The sequence below is a fragment of the Paroedura picta genome, chromosome 6 (assembly GCF_049243985.1).
Source record: "Paroedura picta isolate Pp20150507F chromosome 6, Ppicta_v3.0, whole genome shotgun sequence".
In the NCBI taxonomy this organism is placed as follows: Eukaryota; Metazoa; Chordata; class Lepidosauria; order Squamata; family Gekkonidae; genus Paroedura; species Paroedura picta.
In genome coordinates, this window is record NC_135374.1 from 4,785,158 (window position 1) to 4,804,358 (window position 19,201).

The 19,201-nt window shown below is 52.6% G+C and overlaps 1 long non-coding RNA gene across 1 annotated transcript; it reads left to right on the forward strand.

The window, feature by feature from the left end:
- Positions 1 to 639: 639 nt before the first annotated feature.
- LOC143840591 (uncharacterized) lies at positions 640 to 17,740 on the forward strand. The gene is made up of 3 exons (XR_013232242.1): positions 640 to 764; positions 14,109 to 14,301; positions 17,044 to 17,740. It is a non-coding gene; the product is annotated as an uncharacterized LOC143840591 (long non-coding RNA).
- The last annotated feature ends 1,461 nt before the right edge of the window (positions 17,741 to 19,201 follow it).

Here is a 19,201-nt window from a genome sequence, read left to right on the forward strand (position 1 = left end):
TTTTTTTGCTAGTTCAAAATTCGTGTCCTTCATATGACGCCGCTTTCACAGACTATACAAAAGAAAGCCAATGATTAATGGGGAGAGAAAAGCGGCATCTAAGAACCAACTCTTCTTCTTCTTCTTCTTCTTCTTCTTCTTCTTCTTCTTCTTCTTCAGTAATCTCAGGGCTCTCTCAGCCTCACCCACCCCACAGGGTGTCTGTTGTGGGGAGCGGAAGGGAAGGCGATTGTAAGCTGCTTTGAGACTCCTTCGGGTAGAGAAAAGCGGCATATAAGAACCAACTCTTCTTCTTCTTTAGTAATCTCAGGGCTCTCTCAGCCCCACCTGCCTCACAGGTGTCTGTTGTGGGGAAAGGGGAGGGAAGGTGAATGTAAGCCACTTTGAAACTCCTGGTAGAAAAAAGCAGCATATAAGAGAGAAAAGCAGCATCTAAGAACCAACCCTTCTTCTTTTTCCTGGGGCTACTAATGGTCTCCAGGTGGCAGCAATCCTCCCCCCCCCCCCGGGTTTTTTTGAGTTAGTGAGCAAAAAGCACGAAGATGGTTCATGAATTCTTCCAGAACTTCTCTCAACTTGCCAAGGAACGGAGAATCTCTGGCTGGTCCAAACCTCTTCCCGTCATCAGACGGATGACTGCAAACTTTCCCAACTGTATTTATTTCTTCAGGTGAGGAGGGTCTCCATCCCCCTCAGGCTACTGGCTTCATTCAGCATCAGCCGATCATATTCAGAAGAAAAGGTTCATCTCTTCCCACCTCCAGGTCAGTTCACAGCTAGGACAGTTCTGGAACCATTTTTCCCTTTGTTAACCCAGCCTCGGCCTACATGGGCAATTGGCGTCATTTTGCTATAACTTATTCGTTCCCTGACAGCATCTCCTTTCTTCAGGCAATGACTTGCAACAGCTGGGGGTGAAAACTGTCCCATCTCTGAGAAAAATGATTTCCTTCCATAAAACGGTTCTTTTTAGCTTAAAAAAATAGCTGGAGCAAATATAGATGGAGAGGGGAGGAAAAGCCCCTGAAGGGAGGTGTTTGCAGACGGGAAAAGTGGCCAGCGAAGGAAGGATTCAACCCTAATTTTTTCCTGTAGAACACCGTCATTCCCTTCCTAAACAAAAAGCATTTTACACACAGCGATTCAATCCTGGCTAGACTACTGTCACGTGGCCTACATGGGGCTGCCCTTGAAGAGTGTTTGCAAGCTAGCTTGCTGGTAGGACAGCATAACAGCCAGCCTAGTGCAGTTATAGCCTCAGTGCCTGGCCAGATGCTTCTCCAGTTTCTGCAGAAGAAGAAAAATTGGTTTGTATACCCTGCTTTTCTGTACCCGAAGGAGTCTCAAAGTGGTTGCCAATTGCTTTCCGTTCTACTCCCCACAACAGACACCCTGTGGGGTAGGTGAGGCTGAGAGAGCCCTGATATTACTGAAGAAGAAGAGTTGGTTCTTATATGCCACTTTTCTCTACCCGAAGGAGTCTCAAAGCGGCTTCCGATCGCCTTCCCTTCCTCTCCCTTCAACAGACACCCTGTGAGGTGGGTGAGGCTGAGAGAGCTCAGAGAACTGTTATTGGCCCAAAGTCACCTAGCTGGCTGCATGTGTTGGAGGAGCGGGGAATCGAACTCTGTTCTCCAGCTTAGATTCTAATGTTCCTAACCTCTACACCACATTATCTTTCTGTAGTTGGAATATACACTGGAGTGAGGGATGGGTAAAAAAGCAAGGGGAGGCTCTCCCCCAGGGGGCCTACTTCACTGGAGGAAGATCTTCGGGTTAAATTCCTAGGGACAGAGAGAGATCTAACCCTAAAGACCTGGGGTAGTCAACCTGTGGTCCTCCAGATGTTCATGGACTACAATCCCCATGAGCCCCTGCCAGCTGGCAGGGGCTCATGGGAATTGTAGTCCATGAACATCTGGAGGACCACAGTTTGACTACCCCTGCTAAAGACGATGAAACTGTAGGTGGCCACTCCTTCTTAGCTCAGTTCTCTGACCCCCGGCTATCTGATGTGCAGCAGAAAAAGCTGCATTAGAGCCAGGTCCTGACTGTGTTGGCCCCCAACTCTTTAGACTCCGCCCCCCCCCATGGCCATGGAATTGGCGATCTTTTCAGGTGCCTCCCCGGGAGACAGGTCTGGGTTCGTGGGACCTTGTGACAGAGAGGTCTTGTTTATGTGGACCTGCTGAGGATCGCAGCTTGAGATCTGAGGCAGGAGCCCAATCCTGCAATGGTGATTGGTCAGTGCGTGGCCGGATCCCGTCGGCCGGACCCAATCAGTTTAAAGTGAAATTAACCCATCGTGTGCACTGGCAGGAATCTCCTGCTCTTCCGTGTTATATATATTTGGGTGTTTTTGTTTTTTTTTTTGGGGGGGGGGTTCGGTTCAGTTTGAGTTCAGTTGTGCCTTAGGGCTGGGGTTGATAAAGAGCCGAAATGAACTCATAGTGTCCGTGTCTCTAAACCCACGGATTTAACAGGTCTCATCTTATTAGGAGCTTTTAGGTCATTTACAGATGGTTTAATATAATTTATGAAAGCTTTTAATGTGGTTTTCATGACGTTAGCTGCCCCAATACCATTGCCAAAAATTGCACAAATAAGTAAGTAAATAGTTCTAGACCAGGGGTAGTCAAACTGCGGCCCTCCAGATGTCCATGGACTACAATTCCCATGAGCCCCTGCCAGCTGGCAGGGGCTCATGGGAATTGTAGTCCATGAACATCTGGAGGACCACAGGTTGACTACCCCTGGTTTTTAGGGTTTGTTGCAGGGGATGTGCTTTTGTGAGTTGCTGTTCACTTCTTCAGATCTTTGCCTTCTGCATCATTTTTCCGTCAAAGAAAAATCGATGTTCTCCTTGGGTCAAGAGCCTTGGCGTCACCAAACAGTAAAAGGGAACCGTTTGTAGGATTCTCTTTTGGTGGAAACACCTGGAATCCAAAAAGCAGCTTTCTATCTGGTGGTGGTGAGGCTTTTAAAAAGCCCTACATAGATATGAGCCGGCAAGCCAAACCGAACAGCTGTGAGAATGCTACATAAAACGAAAACCATGCGCTAGGAGAAGGAATAATTTATGGTCCAAGTTATGCAGAAGAGCAAATCTAGCTCTTTGGCCTCCTCTTGATAACGCAACAGATCGTTGTGCCAGATTTTTTTCGTTTTTAAGCACATAATGGCTCTCTTTCAGGCGATGGATATACATTTACTTCCTTTCTTCTATGCTCATAAACATGGTGAGAATGGCGTGGTGGTGGAAGAAAAGGAATATTTTCAACATCTCAGCTGTTCAAGGTTAAGTATGGTTTAGAAGGACTGTCGATTGAGTTCTGTATTCCGATTCTGGGGCAATCAGGAAACCCACAAGTACGGTATGTGGGTTGCTTAACCCCTTCTGTTGCTTAACCCCAGCACCTCATGCAAAGAATCCTTCTGCCCTTCTGCAGTTGCCAAGAGAGTCCATGTTGACTTCAGCCTGCCATGGGATTCTTGTTGGGTTGCCTGTTGCATTTTCATCCTATATCGGACCTCTCTTCATCTATCTCTTCCACGGACTTGGAGCTGGAGCATGTTCACTCTTTTGAAATGAAATATCCCTACATTAATACTTTGTGGAAGATGTGCCTTCTTTTTTGTAAGTAAAATTTCTTTCCCCCGTTATCCTTGGCGTCGGGTCATCTTTGTCATTTGTTTGAACAGCACTCTCCCCTAAACTAGGAAACACAGAAGATCAGGGATACAGCAAAAGGCTCCTGTGTTTCCAAGTGAAATGATTTATCTTCTTGACATTTAACCGAATACATCCTGGGGCCTGTGAACCTTGGAGTCTTGCAATTCCAGCTCTAACATTTTTTACAAAGATGTCTACACAGCCTAAGCGCCGGGCAAGAGTCACACTCAATAATTGCTGCTGGTGTCAGTGGGTGGGTTACATTGCAGACAGACCCCCGGGGTCGTATCCGAACGGAATCCCTTTGGATTTAAGTAGGAATCACATCTGTGGAATGAGAGAAACATCTGGGAGCTGTTCTAATTCTTAATTTAGTGTCTCTTCTCCATCTCTTTCCTGAATTGATTTCTTCCCCTCCCCTTTTCTTTTGCTCATTCCAGAGGTTGTATCTCTCTCTCTAGCTTGGGTTTATGTTCTCTCTCAAAAATTCACCTTCGATTGGGGAAAGGCAGGGTCTTGTTTCGTTTCGTTAAAAAAAAAAAAAAAGAAACACCAGTTTCATCCCAGGCCCTGTGTGTTGTAATATTAACCAGATTTCCCTCCTTATTAATAATGGGAAGAAAATTACGCGTGTTCCGTGCGGGGTCAGCCGGTTCAGAGCCGCACGCCGTCGTAAACCGTAGAAAGGCCGTAACAGCCGTAGCTGGTAAAAAATTAACTACGCTTAATTAAGCTTAAAAGAGACTCCAGGGTTTGGACCAGTAATGTGATAAGTGGGCAGCCAGGAGCCCTTGCCTGGGAAGAAGAATTATTTTCTTTGACGGCGCAGTTATTGCATTAGGTTGTAAGGGAGAAATCGTCGGCCTAACGTGAAAACAGTCATTTGCTTAAATTTATGGGGAGGCTTATTAGTAGCATTACAAGTGGCCGGAGATCAGCTCAGTCGCCGCAAACTGGAAGCAGAGTCATCTGTATCCACTTTCGGCTTTTTTTCCGGGTTTAGCACAGCGGCTGTTCCCTTAGCAACGGCGGCCATCTTGGCTCCAGCATCCTCCAGGCCGGAGAGCCAGCGTGGTAGACTCTAATCTGGAGAACAAAGTCTGATTCTCTACTTCTCCTCTGCATGCTGGGTGACCTTCGGCTAGTCCCAGTTCTCTTATGGCTGTTTTTGCACAGCAGTTCTCTCTTAGCCCCACCTACCTCGCAGGGTGTCTGTTGTGAGAAGAGGAAGGGAAAGGTGGTTGTAATCTGCTTTGGGCCTCCTTTGGGTAATGAAAAGCGGGGTATAAAACCCCAGCTCTTCTTCTCTCTTCTATAAGAATCTAACAAACAAAATTACAAACAGTTTTTTCATGCCGTTGAGCACCCTTCCTCCAAGCAACTCTGCATATCCATCCAGTAAACTTCATACCAAAGTACAGATTTGAACACAGGTCTCAGTTGGGTCCCAGGCCATGGATGTTGTCTGAAAATCTCTGATCTGGTTGAAATGCCTCAGATAGAGATAGACAAGGGTTGGGTATTCCTTATTCTTGTTCATCTCCTCTAGCTCTACCCTCTTCTGTACTGGGAGTAAGGTGCCAGTAGGAAGGTGGGGAGATGGGGAGGGGGGGGGAGGAATGACAAACCAGGAATGACAAGGGGTATCTCTAAGGATTGTCAAAACTTTATGGTAAAACCATAGAGTCTCCAGCAATTCCTAGAGCTACCCATTATCACTTCCAAACTACACTCTTTTATGGCGGGAAACAATAGAGATCTGTGAACCTTTTAGAGTGTTGTGATGTCCCTTCCAGGGGCATCTCGAAGGGTTGTCGTGTGTGACATTGCTTCCCACCCCCTATCTTCCAATTTTTGCTCCCACTGGAATGACATCCAGCACTTGGGGGGCCTGGGAGATTGTCGCCATGGTGGACTGGGGGCGGCAGGCTTTCTCTCTGCCACATGTGCCAACACTAACATGACCCTCTAGTCACAGGGATGGCCAAATGATGCCTCTCCAGATGTCTGTGGACTACAATTCCCATGAGCCCCTAGGGGCTCATGGGAATTGTAGTCCACAGACATCTGGAGAGTCACCATTTGGCCACCCCTGCGTCTAGAGGGCGCTGCTGCATCATCCAGTTCTGCAGCTGTCAGGTGACACAAGGGGGCCAATCGGATTCTACCTGGCGCTCCAGCCTGCCTCATCAATTAGAGCAACATCCCGATTGGTTCCTGCTTTTCGAATGGGTTCACCTACCCAATCAGAGCATGCTTTGCCTAGGTGACAACCTCTGACACATGAGCGCTAAGTATCTTCCTGACACCGTTCCTGATTGGTCATGTTTTGTTTTTTTTAAATCCCTGAGCCAAATCATCACATTTAGGGACTGATTTAATCTCTATATCATTTTTGTGATGGCTCCAAAGCATCTGGGCTGTGATGAGGCTAGAAAAACCTTCGCCTCAAACCAACCTCTTCTTCCCTGAGCCCTCCTGGGGAATGGTGGGGCAAAAATCAAATATGTAGATATATCAATAAATAACGCAAATGAAACGCCTGATCCAAGCCATCTGGGTTCTTGTGATATTTTATCGGTGAGCCAAACCATCTGGATTCTTGTGTTTGTTTAACCCTTTTTGGGCCGAGCTGTCTTCTCTCTTGCGAACGAAACATACATGTGAGGGGGAACGACCAATGGCTCATGCATCCCAAAGACTACAAGACCCCTAATGAAGTGGGACTGCAAGTGGGAAGTGTTCATTTGTAATGTTCGTATCATTGATGAGGGGGTCAGCTGGCCGAGGCCTTCCCCTGAGAAGAGCCTCAGAAGAGCCCTGCTGGGTCAGGCCAGGGAGGGTCCCTCCAGTCCAGCCTCCCGTCTCACTGAGGGGCCAGCCAGTTCCTCTGCAGGGCCAGCCACAGGGCAGAGAGGCCGAGGCCTTCCCCTGAGAACACCCTCAGAAGAGCCCTGCTGGGTCAGGCCAGGGAGGGTCCCTCCAGTCCAGCCTCCCGTCTCACCCAGGGGCCAGCCAGTTCCTCTGCAGGGCCAGCCACAGGGCAGAGAGGCCGAGGCCTTCCCCTGAGAAGACCCTCAGAAGAGCCATGCTGGGTCAGGCCAGGGAGGGTCCCTCCAGTCCAGCCTCCCGTCTCACCCAGGGGCCAGGCAGTTCCTCTGCAGGGCCAGCCACAGGGCAGAGAGGCCGAGGCCTCCCCCTGAGAAGAGCCTCAGAAGAGCCCTGCTGGGTCAGGCCAGGGAGGGTCCCTCCAGTCCAGCCCCCCCTTTCACCCAGGGGCCAGCCAGTTCCTCTGCAGGGCCAGGCACAGGGCAGAGAGGCCGAGGCCTTCCCCTGAGAAGACCCTCAGAAGAGCCCTGCTGGGTCAGGCCAGGGAGGGTCCCTCCAGTCCAGCCTCCCGTCTCACCCAGGGGCCAGCCAGTTCCTCTGCAGGGCCAGCCACAGGGCAGAGAGGCCGAGGCCTTCCCCTGAGAAGACCCTCAGAAGAGCCCTGCTGGGTCAGGCCAGGGAGGGTCCCTCCAGTCCAGCCTCCCGTCTCACCCAGGGGCCTGGCAGTTCCTCTGCAGGGCCAGCCACAGGGCAGAGAGGCCGAGGCCTTCCCCTGAGAAGACCCTCAGAAGAGCCCTGCTGGGTCAGGCCAGGGAGGGTCCCTCCAGTCCAGCCTCCCGTCTCACCCAGGGGCCAGCCAGTTCCTCTGCAGGGCCAGCCACAGGGCAGAGAGGCCGAGGCCTTCCCCTGAGAAGACCCTCAGAAGAGCCCTGCTGGGTCAGGCCAGGGAGGGTCCCTCCAGTCCAGCCTCCCGTCTCACCCAGGGGCCAGCCAGTTCCTCTGCAGGGCCAGCCACAGGGCAGAGAGGCCGAGGCCTTCCCCTGAGAAGACCCTCAGAAGAGCCCTGCTGGGTCAGGCCAGAGAGGGTCCCTCCAGTCCAGCCTCCCGTCTCCCCCAGGGGCCAGCCAGTTCCTCTGCAGGGCCAGCCACAGGGCAGAGAGGCCGAGGCCTTCCCCTGAGAAGACCCTCAGAAGAGCCCTGCTGGGTCAGGCCAGGGAGGGTCCCTCCAGTCCAGCCTCCCGTCTCACCCAGGGGCCAGCCAGTTCCTCTGCAGGGCCAGCCACAGGGCAGAGAGGCCGAGGCCTTCCCCTGAGAAGACCCTCAGAAGAGCCCTGCTGGGTCAGGCCAGGGAGGGTCCCTCCAGTCCAGCCTCCCGTCTCACCCAGGGGCCAGCCAGTTCCTCTGCAGGGCCAGCCACAGGGCAGAGAGGCCGAGGCCTTCCCCTGAGAAGACCCTCAGAAGAGCTCTGCTGGGTCAGGCCAGGGAGGGTCCCTCCAGTCCAGCCTCCCGTCTCACCCAGGGGCCAGCCAGTTCCTCTGCAGGGCCAGCCACAGGGCAGAGAGGCCGAGGCCTTCCCCTGAGAAGACCCTCAGAAGAGCCCTGCTGGGTCAGGCCAGGGAGGGTCCCTCCAGTCCAGCCTCCCGTCTCGCACAGGGGCCAGCCAGTTCCTCTGCAGGGCCAGCCACAGGGCAGAGAGGCCTTTCCCAGTAAGAACTTCAGGGGTGCCCTGCTGGGTCAGACCAGGGAGGGTCCCTCCAGTCCAGCCTCCCGTCTCACCCAGGGGCCAGCCAGTTCCTCTGCAGGGCCAGCCACAGGGCAGAGAGGCCGAGGCCTTCCCCTGAGAAGACCTTCAGAAGAGCCCTGCTGGGTCAGACCAGGGAGGGTCCCTCCAGTCCAGCCTCCCGTCTCGCACAGGGGCCAGCCAGTTCCTCTGCAGGGCCAGCCACAGGGCAGAGAGGCCTTTCCCAGTAAGAACTTCAGGGGTGCCCTGCTGGGTCAGACCAGGGAGGGTCCCTCCAGTCCAGCCTCCCGTCTCACCCAGGGGCCAGCCAGTTCCTCTGCAGGGCCAGCCACAGGGCAGAGAGGCCGAGGCCTTCCCCTGAGAAGACCCTCAGAAGAGCCCTGCTGGGTCAGGCCAGGGAGGGTCCCTCCAGTCCAGCCTCCCGTCTCACCCAGGGGCCAGCCAGTTCCTCTGCAGGGCCAGCCACAGGGCAGAGAGGCCGAGGCCTTCCCCTGAGAAGAGCCTCAGAGGAGCCCTGCTGGGTCAGGCCAGGGAGGGTCCCTCCAGTCCAGCCTCCCGTCTCACCCAGGGGCCAGCCAGTTCCTCTGCAGGGCCAGCCACAGGGCAGAGAGGCCGAGGCCTTCCCCTGAGAAGACCCTCAGAAGAGCCCTGCTGGGTCAGGCCAGGGAGGGTCCCTCCAGTCCAGCCTCCCGTCTCACCCAGGGGCCAGCCAGTTCCTCTGCAGGGCCAGCCACAGGGCAGAGAGGCCGAGGCCTTCCCCTGAGAAGACCCTCAGAAGAGCCCTGCTGGGTCAGGCCAGGGAGGGTCCCTCCAGTCCAGCCTCCCGTCTCACCCAGGGGCCAGCCAGTTCCTCTGCAGGGCCAGCCACAGGGCAGAGAGGCCGAGGCCTTCCCCTGAGAAGAGCCTCAGAGGAGCCCTGCTGGGTCAGGCCAGGGAGGGTCCCTCCAGTCCAGCCTCCCGTCTCACCCAGGGGCCAGCCAGTTCCTCTGCAGGGCCAGCCACAGGGCAGAGAGGCCGAGGCCTTCCCCTGAGAAGACCCTCAGAAGAGCCCTGCTGGGTCAGGCCAGGGAGGGTCCCTCCAGTCCAGCCTCCCGTCTCACCCAGGGGCCAGCCAGTTCCTCTGCAGGGCCAGCCACAGGGCAGAGAGGCCGAGGCCTTCCCCTGAGAAGACCCTCAGAAGAGCCCTGCTGGGTCAGGCCAGGGAGGGTCCCTCCAGTCCAGCCTCCCGTCTCACCCAGGGGCCAGCCAGTTCCTCTGCAGGGCCAGCCACAGGGCAGAGAGGCCGAGGCCTTCCCCTGAGAAGACCCTCAGAAGAGCCCTGCTGGGTCAGGCCAGGGAGGGTCCCTCCAGTCCAGCCTCCCGTCTCACCCAGGGGCCAGCCAGTTCCTCTGCAGGGCCAGCCACAGGGCAGAGAGGCCGAGGCCTTCCCCTGAGAAGACCCTCAGAAGAGCCCTGCTGGGTCAGGCCAGGGAGGGTCCCTCCAGTCCAGCCTCCCGTCTCACCCAGGGGCCAGCCAGTTCCTCTGCAGGGCCAGCCACAGGGCAGAGAGGCCGAGGCCTTTCCCTGAGAAGACCCTCAGAAGAGCCCTGCTGGGTCAGGCCAAGGAGGGTCCTTCCAGGCCAGCCTCCCGTCTCACACAGGGGCCAGCCAGTTCCTCTGCAGGGCCAGCCACAGGGCAGAGAGGCCAAGGCCTTCCCCTGAGAAGACCCTCAGAAGAGCCCTGCTGGGTCAGACCAGGGAGGGTCCCTCCAGTCCAGCATCCCATCTCACCCAGGGGCCAGCCAGTTCCTCTGCAGGGCCAGCCACAGGGCAGAGAGGCCAAGGCCTTCCCCTGAGAAGACCCTCAGAAGAGCCCTGCTGGGTCAGACAAGGGAGGGTCCCTCCAGTCCAACCTCCTGTCTCACCCAGGGGCCAGCCAGTTCCTCTGCAGGGCCAGCCACAGGGCAGAGAGGCCGAGGCCTTCCCCTGAGAAGACCCTCAGAAGAGCCCTGCTGGGTCAGGCCAGAGAGGGTCCCTCCAGTCCAGCCTCCCATCTCACCCAGGGGCCAGCCAGTTCCTCTGCAGGGCCAGCCACAGGGCAGAGAGGCCGAGGCCTTCCCCTGATAAGAGCCTCAGGAGACCTCTGACAGCCAGGAATGAAACACGTTCGTAACTGTCAGCGGTCCCTAACTCTGATATATTTTCCCCATCCCCTCGCAAACATCTCTCCTGATTGCTCCTGGCACAGAGGGAAGTGAGAAGGGAGAGGCCCGGCCACAGAGATGTCACGGGAAGGTCAGTTAGCAGCATATGGTTTTGCATAAGGCTGAGACCCGGTTCCCATGAGGAAACCTTTCTCCAGCATGAGAACAGCCCGTTGGAAAGTTATCCTTGCCCAGAAACCCCCCGTTTGAGATGATCACTACCCCATATGCTTGCGACCCTCTACACACGAACTCACAAGATGCTGTATTCTACTGAATTAGAACCTTGGTCCCTCAGGGATGGTATTGTCCGCTCAGGCTGTCAGCTGCTCTCCAGGGTCTCAGGCAGAGTTCTTTCCCATCACCCCCTGCCTAGTCCTTTGAACTGGAGATGCCGGGGATTGAACCTGGGACCTTCTTCATGCCAAGCAGATGCTCTGTCAATGAACGACAACATTTCCCAGGGTCTCAGAGGCCTTTCCCATCTCCTCCTACCTGGTCCGTTTATCTGGAGATCCCGGGGATTGAACCTGGGACCTTCTGACTGCCAAGCAGGTGCTCTGCCAGTGAGCCTTGGTCGTTCTCCAGGGCTCTTCAAGGTCTCAGGCAAAGGTCTTTCCCATCACCTACAGCCTCATCCTTTGAACAGGAGATGCTGGGAATTGAACCTGGAACTTTCGGCATGCCGCGCAGGTGCTCTGCCACTGAGCCACAGTCCTTTTCCATAGTTCTCCATACAAATGCGGCTGCAGCCCCTCACACTGCAGCTGCTGTTGCGGGGTGGGGGCCCTGCATGGAGAGAGGCCGTGGGAAATGGCTGGCTCAAAAGGAGCTCCGCAGACTCCGCTCTGCCGCCTCACAAGAAGCATGCAATGCTGGGTTGCGGGTGAGCCTCTGAAGCACCCCTAGAAGAAGAAGGGTGGGAAGCAGAGCTGTGGACACGCCCACCCAGGGCCCCTCCCCTTCCCACCCTCCAGGCCCATCATTAGCCCTTTTGGGAGTGGGGGCCAGGTCAATGACCATATATGGGTATATCTCCCAATAAATGTTTATTGCGTGGTGTAGCGGTTAGGGGCGGTGGCTTCTAATCTTGCAAGCCGGGTTCAATTCTGAGCAGTATTATCAGGGCTCTCTCAGCCTCACCTACCTCATAGGGTGTTTGTTGTGAGAGATGAAAGGGAAAGCCGCTTTGAGACACCTAGTAGAGAAAAGCGGCATATAAATATAAATATAAATATAAATATAAATATAAATATAAATATAAATATAAATATAAATATAAATATAAATATAAATATAAATATAAATATAAATATATAAAAGCGGCATATAAATATGTATATGTATATGTAAATGGATGCCTGGTTGAGAAAGCCTGATCTATTATTTCGCAGCCTGAATGTTCATCCTGGGCCCATAACCGTGGACAGAGTTGAAATATACAAAGACTGCAAAGCAACAGACTGCTTAACGGAGTAAAGCAGTTTTATTGTAAAGAGCAACAACTTTGTAAGGAAAGGGAGGGAGGAGAGAGTCCTTGCTAACCGTCCTGGCCTGCATTCATTCTGTTCTTCATTGTAGTCCTACCTTGCGTCTTTCCAACATAGACGATACCTGCAGTTGGAAGTTATTATATTTCACATTTACGACCCAATGAATTACTCTGAAACATATATAGTCTTGGATTTTGTTTCTTGAAGCAGCTTCATGATTGGCAGACATGCCGCCAGGGCAAGGGTCTCTGTCAGTTCTTCACCGGAAACACCCCCTGGTTCTCAAATTGGAATGATTTGGGAGCTGGATTTTTGGTCGTTGTGCTCCATGCTCAGAAAATCAAATGAGTATGTGGGACAGAGCCAGCAGGCAAATCCCAATCTTCACAAGGCTTGAGTCAGAACTTGTAAACTCTTGGACTTTCCATTTGCTGGAATGCTACAATCTTTTTGTTGTTAGGTGTGAAGTTGTGTCCGACCCATCGCGACCCCATGGACAATGATCCTCCAGGCCTTCCTGTCCTCTACCATTCCCCGGAGTCCATTTAAATTTGTACCGACTGCTTCAGTGACTCCATCCAGCCACCTCATTCTCTGTCGTCCCCTTCTTCTTTTGCCCTCGATCGCTCCCAGCATTAGGCTCTTCTCCAGGGAGTCCTTCCTTCTCATGAGGTGGACAAAGTATCTGAGTTTCATCTTCAGGATCTGGCCTTCTAAGGAGCAGACAGGGCTGATCTCCTCTAGGACTGACCGGTTTATTCACCTTGCAGTCCAAGGGACTCGCAAGAGTCTTCTCCAGCACCAGAGTTCAAAAGCCTCAATTCTTTGACGCTCGGCCTTCCTTATGGTCCAACTTTCGCAGCCATACATTGCAACTGGGAAGACCATAGCCTTGACTAGACACACTTTTGTTGGCAGGGTGATGTCTCTGCTTTTTAGAACCTTTCTTCCCCAAGAGCAAGCATCTTTTAATTTCTTTGCTGCAGTCCCCATCTACAGTGATGCTACAATCCTATGAACAGCATTTACATGAGATGGTTTCATCTGCCCTGAAAAATGGAGTATGGAAATCTATGTAACATGGAACGGTGAGGGCCGTGGTTCAGTGGCAGAGCATCTGCTTGGGGTGCAGAAGGTCCCAGGTTCCTATCATGGGAAGGCCTCTCTGCCTTGTTGTTGGCCCTGCAGAGGAACTGGTTGGCCCCTGGGTGAGACGGGAGGCTGGACTGGAGGGACCCTCCCTGGCCTGACCCAGCAGGGCTCTTCTGAGGGTCTTCTCAGGGGAAGGCCTCGGCCTCTCTGCCCTGTGGCTGGCCCTGCAGAGGAACTGGCTGGCCCCTGGGTGAGACGGGAGGCTGGACTGGAGGGACCCTCCCTGGCCTGACCCAGCAGGGCTCTTCTGAGGGTCTTCTCAGGGGAAGGCCTCGGCCTCTCTGCCCTGTGGCTGGCCCTGCAGAGGAACTGGCTGGCCCCTGGGTGAGACGGGAGGCTGGACTGGAGGGACCCTCCCTGGCCTGACCCAGCAGGGCTCTTCTGAGGGTCTTCTCAGGGGAAGGCCTCGGCCTCCCTGCCCTGTGGCTGGCCCTGCAGAGGAACTGGCTGGCCCCTGGGTGAGACGGGAGGCTGGACTGGAGGGACCCTCCCTGGCCTGACCCAGCAGGGCTCTTCTGAGGGTCTTTTCAGGGGAAGGCCTCGGCCTCTCTGCCCTGTGGCTGGCCCTGCAGAGGAACTGGCTGGCCCCTGTGTGAGATGGGAGACTGGACTGGAGGGACCCTCCCTGGCCTGACCCAGCAGGGCTCTTCTGAGGGTCTTTTCAGGGGAAGGCCTCGGCCTCTCTGCCCTGTGGCCGGCCCTGCAGAGGAACTGGCTGGCTCCTTCACGGCTGCCCTTCCCAGGTTCAAGCCAGCATGGTATACTGGTTAGGAGTGGCAGCTTCTAATCTGGCACACCGGATTTGATTCCCCACTCCTCCTCCACATGCAGCCAGCTGGGTGACCTTGGGCATGTCACAGCACTGATCAAGCTGTTCTGACCAAACAGTAATCTCAGGGCTCTCTCAGCCCCACCTCCCTCACAGGGTGTCTGTTGTGGGGAGAGGAAAGGGAAGGCGAAGCCACTTTGAGACACCTTCGGGTAGAGAAAAGCAGCATATTATAACCAACTCTTCTTCTTCTGCCTTTGCTATTCAGGAGCAGCGGATTCCCTCTCATTCTCAACCGGCATGGCTTCCTCTTGCTTCTGCTTCCGTTCTGTGTCCGAATTAACCGGCAGAGGTCTATCCAGGCTGGCTTGTTTTCCAGACTATGAGCTCACACCATCCGAGGTGCCCTTCTCCGGTTTCAAGACAGTTATCCGGGGAATTACCCTTGGCCTGATCGCTGGGTGTGTTTTTTTAAACCGGTAACCGGAGCGGTCTTTCTGATACATGGCTGCATGCTGCTTTCTTGACCTTTCCCCTCTCCTTCACCCTGGACCTTTGGCAGAAGCATTCATTACTCTGAGAAGACCCCCAAGGGCCCAGGGGTGGGTCAGTTTCTCCTGCGATGTGCACGTGTTTCATTTCGTTGGAGCCTACTAAATGTGGATGAGTTAATTAAGTTCCAGGAGGGCAAATGCTCCCCCCTCCAGAAGAAAAGCTTAGTTATTGTAACATTAGACTCAGTCATCTCAAGCAAAGTGTTTGAGGGTGGTAAATCCAGGAGTTGGGGCTGGGCGAATTTGGGAGTTTTTCCAAGGGCAGGCAAGCAGAGATTCCCCAGGAGCTGAATTATATTCACGGCCTTCCAGTGAATCTGATCACTGGTCCACCAAAGTCAATATTGTCTGCTCAGACTAGTAGCAATTCTCCAGGCCTTTCCCATCAGTGCTATAACCGGGGATTGAACCAGGGACCTTCTGCATGCCAAGCACAGGCTCTACCTCTGAGCCACTGTCCCTTCATCTACTTTTGCAGGGTCTTGGGCAAAATCTTTCATATCCCCTCCTGCCTGGCCCTTGTAACTGGCCATGCTGGGGATTGAATCTGGGATCTTCTGCCTGCCAAGCACAGGCCCTGCCACAAGCAAAACCGTCACCTTTATTTTTATTTAAAAGTTTTTCTCTCTCTTGGCTGAATACAGGCAGAACACGAAAAAACAGAAAAAGAGAGAACCTGTCCCAGGTTCAAAATCAGTTAACAATCTATTTATATAATCTCTATATTAATGATGAATGAAACAACCAGAACGGACTCTAGATTTTGTTCCATTTTCAAAGTAGACCTTTCATCGGTGGTTGTTTCCTCCTGTGGTTTTGAAACTTATCTTAGAAGTTTTCATTATTTCAACCAACTCCACGTTGTAATCAAAATTCTATGCATATAATACCAGCCTTCAGCTCACAGGTATGGGAGAGCTTTGTCCAGATACTACACCCTACCGACCTGAATACAGGTAGGCCAGGTGTCTGGATACAACTCACCCATATAGGAAGGTGATTAGTAAGGTACAGAGTTTGGAGGATGGAAATCCTAGAGAAGTCTTTCCCTGGAGACTTTGAGAAAAGCTTCTTTGCCCTGCTCTTTCCTCCTAGAGGGTGGGGAATGTGGGGTGCTAAATGCCCTGGCATGAGGGTCTCTTTTGTACTGTTTCCATTGGAGGGGATAGAAGAGTTGTTTTTTTATATGCCGCTTTTCTCTACCAGAAGGAGTCTCAAAGTGGCTCACATTCACCTTCCCTTTCCTCTCCCCACAACAGACACCTGTGAGGTGGGTGAGGCTGAGAGAGCCCTGATATTACTGAAGAAGAAGAAAAGTTGGTTCTTATATTTATTTATTTATTCCTGCTCGGTCAGAATAGCTTTATCAGTGCTGTAACATGCCCAAACCCACCCAGCTGGATGCCTGTAGGAGAGCGTAGAATCAAATCCGGCTCGCCACTCTTAACCAGTATACTATGCTTGAACCTGGGGATTGATCCTGGGAAGGGCAGCTGTGAAGGAGCTAGAAGAAGATTTGGTTTTTCTACCAGAAGGAGTCTCAAAGCTGCTGAATCACAGAATCATAGAGTCCAACCCCCTGCTCAATGCAGGATCAGCCCAAAGCATCACCTTCCTCTTCCTCACCTTCCCTTCCTCTCCCCACAACAGATACCCTAAGAGAGTTCTGCTAGAATTGTTCTGTGAGAACAGCACTATCAAGACTGTGACTAGTCCAAGGTTGCCCAGCTGGCTGCATGTTGATGAGAGGGGAATCAAGCCCAGCTCTCCAGGTTAGAAGTTGATGCTCTTAACCACTACAACATGCTGGCTCACCAGAAAAGACCCTTAAGACTCCTTCGGGAAGAGAAAAGTGGCATATAAGAACCAACTCTTCTTCTTCTTCAGTAATATCAGGGCTCTCTCAGCCTCACCCACCTCACAGGGTGTCTGTTGTGGGAAGGGGAATGTCAGCCACGTTGAGACTCCTTCTGGTAGAGAAAAGCGGCATATAAGAACCAACTCTTCTTCTTCTGGTGTTGGAGGAGAGTTTTATAGGTACCGTGGACTGCCAAAAAAGACCAGTAAGGGGGTTCTAGATCAAATTAATCCTGAATTCTCCCTAGAACAGCCTTTTTCAACCTTTCGACCATGGAGAGACCCCGGAAGTGATGTCAGCTGACCACAACTCCCTGCCATACCCTACGGGAAGTGACATCACCACCTGAAGCCTTCACCCTCAATTTTCCTCCCTCTTCCCGCCTTTACTAATACTACAGTGGCTCTGCAGTATATAAGCAAGAATTAAGGGTAGAGGCAGAGAAGAGAATGTATTTATAGGAGGGGGGTTGTGTTTTTACTGATTTTGCAAACCACCACGAGACATTTGAGAGTATATAACTATAAGAAAAAATAAACAAACAAACCTGGTCCCTTCCCCATACTATCCCACGATCGAATCCCCTCCCTTTGATTTTTACACCTATGTGTCAGGATTGCTGCTGAACCCTGCCTATCCACCGAGCCCCCTGGGCAGAGGTGGCCAAGTCCATTAAGGCAAAAGAGGAAACACCGTGGACCCTTTCTGGAGCTCCAGCAGTCCCCCAGAGGTCCACAGACCCTTGGCCGTGAACCCTGCCCGTGATGCTCAAATCGCTGAACTGTTCACAGGGTGAGAAAGACGAGACCGCTAGGAAAAGCGGAAGGCAACCGGAAAAGCGGAAGACCCAACGGGAGACGGATCGAGTCCGTCCAGGAAGTCGCGACCTTCAGCTTGCAAGACCTGAGCAAGGCTGTTAACAATTGGCCATCTGGGAAGACGGGAATTCATCGGGTTGAAAGCGGTTCCACGGCACTTAACACACACCCAAGACCCGCAAGGCAATCTGATGTAAACCATTTGTCGACGGATCATCTCCAACTTCATCCACCCCAGGAGGTAAGCCTACCAAGACATAGTTGACCTTCGGAATCTTTTAAGGCCTATCGGAGTGATGCATCTGGGTCGGATAAAACCATCGGTCCCCCCCGCCCCTTCCTAAGCCATGCCCGGATTGCTTTGGAGCGCGGACAAACGCTTGCCAAAGCCGGTTAAAAATGATTGAAAATCAAGACAGTCGGAACGCTTGAGATGGGACTTGGCCTTATTCCTCGCCGTGCTGTCCCAGGAAATAGAGATAAATCCCCCACTTCATATTTTCTAACATAGCTTATCATAATCACCGGTAATGGTAACCAAATGTTGTCTCTCTCTCTCTCTTTTTTCGCTCTCCCTCGCTTTTCATCCACTGAGTGGGGGAAGGGGGAGGCGAGGTGGGCTCAAGTTGCTGGTATTTCTCTCCCTGAGTCTCATCCCGGCTAATTTTGAAGCCGGGGTCAGGGGGTCACTTCCCCTCCATGTTGCCTGTTTGACAAACGGTTTGGCTGTCAGAGTTTGTACAGGATTCCGGGGAAACGGGAAAGTGGTTAGGAGCGAGGGGAGAGGACAGTGTGGCATCAGGGGGGAGGGAAAGGCGCAGGAAAAGAATGCTCCCTAGTGGGGAGGTGAAGGGATAAGAGCTGGTCGACCCCTTGAAATGGTTATCGGTTGACTCACTTGGAGACTGGCCCATAGCTCAATGTTCAGGGAGGGCCACCCCCCCCCCCCCGAAAAGATACCAAACAGTCCGAAGCGAAATGCATGTCTAATATATTGTATCAATTGCCCAACTTTGCATTGGGAAAAATCAGGGAGATTTGGGGGGGGGGGGAGGGAGTACATTTAGGGTACCTTTTTTACAGTCTTCGATATGTTTAAGTGTTGCTACTCTGCAATTAAACGATGAAGAAACTCATTAGGATGTGAAAATTATTTAGAGGCCTCAAGGCACTTGCCCGGTAAATTTTTTATTGGGATCCACTGGGGAAGTGTCGACAAGCAAAACGCAGGATTTACTGGTTCCGCGGTTGACTGGACGTCAATAATATTGATCCCCTCTGTGTAGTTGACTTTGTGTCCAGTGAGAAAGGTGAGCGATCAATAAGATAAACCAAATAAAGCCAGATGGTTGCTGATCATTAAAAATAGCAGGGCTGCGTGCTCATTAGAGATGGGCACGAACGAGTTCAACTGAAACTGAAATTTGTCATGAATTTTGGCTGGTCCGTGGTTGGAGGAGCAAGGTGTATGAACCGAAGAGCCACAAAGAACTTTTGATGCCGCTCACGAACGAACCGAGCCACGAACCGGTAGGCTCGTTCACGAACCGCACCAGTTCGCATTGGTTTGTCAGCTATTTAAAGTTTAACCCCTCCTCTCCACTCTCCCTGCTCTCCCTGAACAGTGGTGGGGAGTCGAGAACAGGAGTTTAAATGACTCTGAGACATTTCGACCACTGTTTCCTCCTCTTCGTGAAAAACGCCTGGGGCAAGCAGAGAGCCGGGGATGGAGTGGCTCAGAGCCGTTTAAACCCCTGCTCTCTACTCCCCGCCACTGTTCAGGGAGAGCAGGGAGAGTGGGGAGGGGGGTTAAACTTTAACTAGCTGACTAACCAATACGAACTGGTGCGGTTCGTGAACCAGCCTACTGGTTTGTGGCTCGGTTCGTTCGTGAGTCAGGATCACTGAACGAAACTGAAAAAAATGCTGTTTGTGCCCATCCCTAGTGCTTAGATGCTGTTTTTACGTGAGCACTATAGCTTGTTACATCCTGCAACCTCGATCTCTGAGGAGCATGTGTGCTTTCCCTTATAGGTTTTCCAGATTGAAACGAACACTGAATAATTAACATCATTTCCTTGCATAGAAAGTTGTGCATACATTAAGCTACCGCTAAGTCAATCGTACAAAA